The sequence below is a fragment of the Tenrec ecaudatus genome, chromosome 12, assembly GCF_050624435.1.
Source record: "Tenrec ecaudatus isolate mTenEca1 chromosome 12, mTenEca1.hap1, whole genome shotgun sequence".
In the NCBI taxonomy this organism is placed as follows: domain Eukaryota; kingdom Metazoa; phylum Chordata; class Mammalia; order Afrosoricida; family Tenrecidae; genus Tenrec; species Tenrec ecaudatus.
In genome coordinates, this window is record NC_134541.1 from 49173291 (window position 1) to 49176118 (window position 2828).

Below are 2828 nucleotides of genomic sequence, written 5' to 3' on the forward strand. Positions count from 1 at the left end.
TAAAATGTAAAAGAAGAAAAGAGAAAAAAATGATTAGGCCAAAGACTGTACAGATGTGCTTTATACAATTGATGTATGTATATGTATGAACTGTGAAAAGAATTGTATCAGCCCCAATAAATTGTTTAAAAAATAATAAAAAAATAATAAAACGAAAAAAAAAAAAGAAAATGACTTGTGCAATGCAGGATATACTTTTCTGTCAGACCAGCTTCTTCCCGAGCTGTGCCCCTAGGCAAGACTGCCACCGTGCTCTGTTAGAGTCTAGGTTCTCATTTTGGCCTCCAGAGAGTAGGCATTCCCTTTGACCTTCTGCCTTCTCTCAGACATGGTGGCTCCCCTGCTCAGGCAAGTTTATAAATACTTTAGCTTTCCTGATGAGTGCCCAAAGGCACTTCACTCTATCACAAGCATTTTGCCTGAAAGCACTCAATGTTCTTACTCTGTGGGATGGCATGCCGACTGTAACCACCTTGTCCTGTGAGTCTCCCATGGAGATGATCACTCCATGTCCTGCTGGTCTCTTTGGTCTACTGCTGCTGTTTCTCCGCCAAGCTTGCCTCCACTTTTCCCTCTCTTGCCTTCCTTAGTGTTATAGCGCTCATTGGCTCATGCCTTTCACATGCCTATGAGGTGACTGAAAACATCATGGCTTGGGTCAGGTGCACCTTAGTCCTCAAAGCAGCAACCTTTCTTCTCAACACTTTACAGTGAGTTTTTATTTTTTCGGTTCACTACATTTACTTTTTAAATCATAAAACATTTCTTCCAAAAGAGCACTGCATTGTGCATGCGGCTCTGAACTGAATGCCAGGGACACGTGAAGTATTGTTCTTGTTACTTTTCCTCCTCCCTGTTGCACCCCGCAGAGGTTATAGTGACCATGAAAGCAAGGTGTTCACAATAATTGCATAGGGGAAATTTTTGAAACAACCAACAATGAAAAATAAAATACAATTCACCCACTCTGCTGCTGTTCCAAGATTTCAATGTTAGTGTTTGCACACCCCCCTCCCACCCTGTGCGGGAACTATGACATGACGTCTGGTGAACGGCGGGGCTTCCTCAACACCTCACATGCACAGCACCCAAGATGCAGGGGAATGCTGGCTTTTTAAACAAATGCAGATAAAACATGTTAAAAAGATGCCAGACTCCTTCAGTTCTTCACTAGTCTTAGAAAAACTCTCCAGAATACTGCTTCACACAGTTCTGCAGCAAACACGGTGGATTCTGCATCTGGTCCTGTGTTCTTGTCATGGTAATGATCCCATCTTCAGACTCTTCTAAAAGCCCGTCCATTTTGATTGAAGCTCCTATTGGCAAACTATCTGTTTAATCCGCTGACCACCTTTGTCAGTAACAGACCCAGCCAAATCTTTGGCAATAGTTCGTTGTGTAGTAATAATAGGTCCACCAGGAGCACCATATGATCCATGATCCCCTGCATAGGGATAATCATTTCCTGAGCCACCCTGTGGTTCCCAAGCCATCTGCCACTCTGATGGGCTGCAGGTATCTGCTGCAGAATCCGGAGTCTCAGCAGCACTGAAACCAACCATGCCGTCACAACGGTCTCTAGGTCTCCCTCCTCTGTCATAAGACATCACATCCCCGCCTCTAGACGGTGGTGGAGGAGGAAGAGGAAGAGGAAGATTCCGTGCTCGGCTCTCACCAATAGGAGGAGGAGGTCTTTGATGATAATCTTCATCATAATCTCTTCTCGACAGAGGCATGGGCCGCCCACCCCAACTGGGAGGCACTCTGTCAAAGCCACCTCTTCCCAGCATGGGGAACCCCACAGGCCGTCCACGGCGATTATCAAACATCATTGTAAAACCCCCATAATCATAGGTTTCATCGTAAAAATTGGCATCATAAGGTTGTGCACCTCCTTTGATGGGTGACTCAGATATAAGATCCAGCATGATCTTCATGCCCTCTACAACCCTAGCAGGTTTTCCTCCAACAAGAACCACTTCGTCAGTAGAATGACGACAGCATTCCTGGAAAAGCTTGTTTGTTGTCTGAGTGTTCTCATGAAACTCTTGGATTTTAGCACCTTTGACCCCAATACTTCCTCCTGCCAGACTCTGATGAACCCACAGTCTCAACTCAAAGTCAAAGGCGCTTCCTTTAGAGTGTTGGTACTCTTCTAAGGTAAGGATGATTTTCTTCAGAATTTCTCTAATTGTTTCAATATCATAATTGATATTGCAATGATATTCAATATGCGCTCGAGGCCACTGCTGTGTGTGGCTGAAACACTGGCACTGTAGTCTGTACGAGGAGCCTTAATATTCCTGCCTCCTTTTCCAACCACTGCCCCAGCATTCTTGCTCTGAAGCAGAATGCGCAGCTCAACCATCTCTCAGAGTTCCTAGATCATTTAAGTGCTTCTTCTTCTTCCATAGCTTCTGCTGGGGGGTTACCAAATTCACCATTGGTTTTAGTGTTGGGGTTTCTTCTGGTTCTTCAGTTTCCATTTTCTTTTATTAAATAGGTCCAGAAATTGGTTATTATATATCCTTGCAGAGCAGAATTGAAGTGCTCTGGGCGGAACCAACAACCGACACCCCAGTGCTGCGGTAGCCTAGAGACCAGGATAAAGGCATCACAGTGCTTTCGACTGCCCTCCTCCTTTCTCCTAAATTGATCTTGTGCAGATTTACCCAGCAATCTGTTGTGTGATCTTTTAATTGCTGTTTCCATAAGCATTGATGTGCATCCAAACAAGACGAAATCCTTGCCAACTTCAGTCTTTTCTCCATTTAACATCATGCTACCTACTTACTGGTCCAGTTGCGCGGACTTTGGTTTTCTTTACA

General features: G+C 44.6%; 1 pseudogene; it reads right to left on the reverse strand.

Moving 5' to 3' along the window:
• Window positions 1-1176: 1176 nt before the first annotated feature.
• On the reverse strand, window positions 1177-2486 carry LOC142422463 (heterogeneous nuclear ribonucleoprotein K pseudogene; annotated as a pseudogene).
• Window positions 2487-2828: the final 342 nt, after the last annotated feature.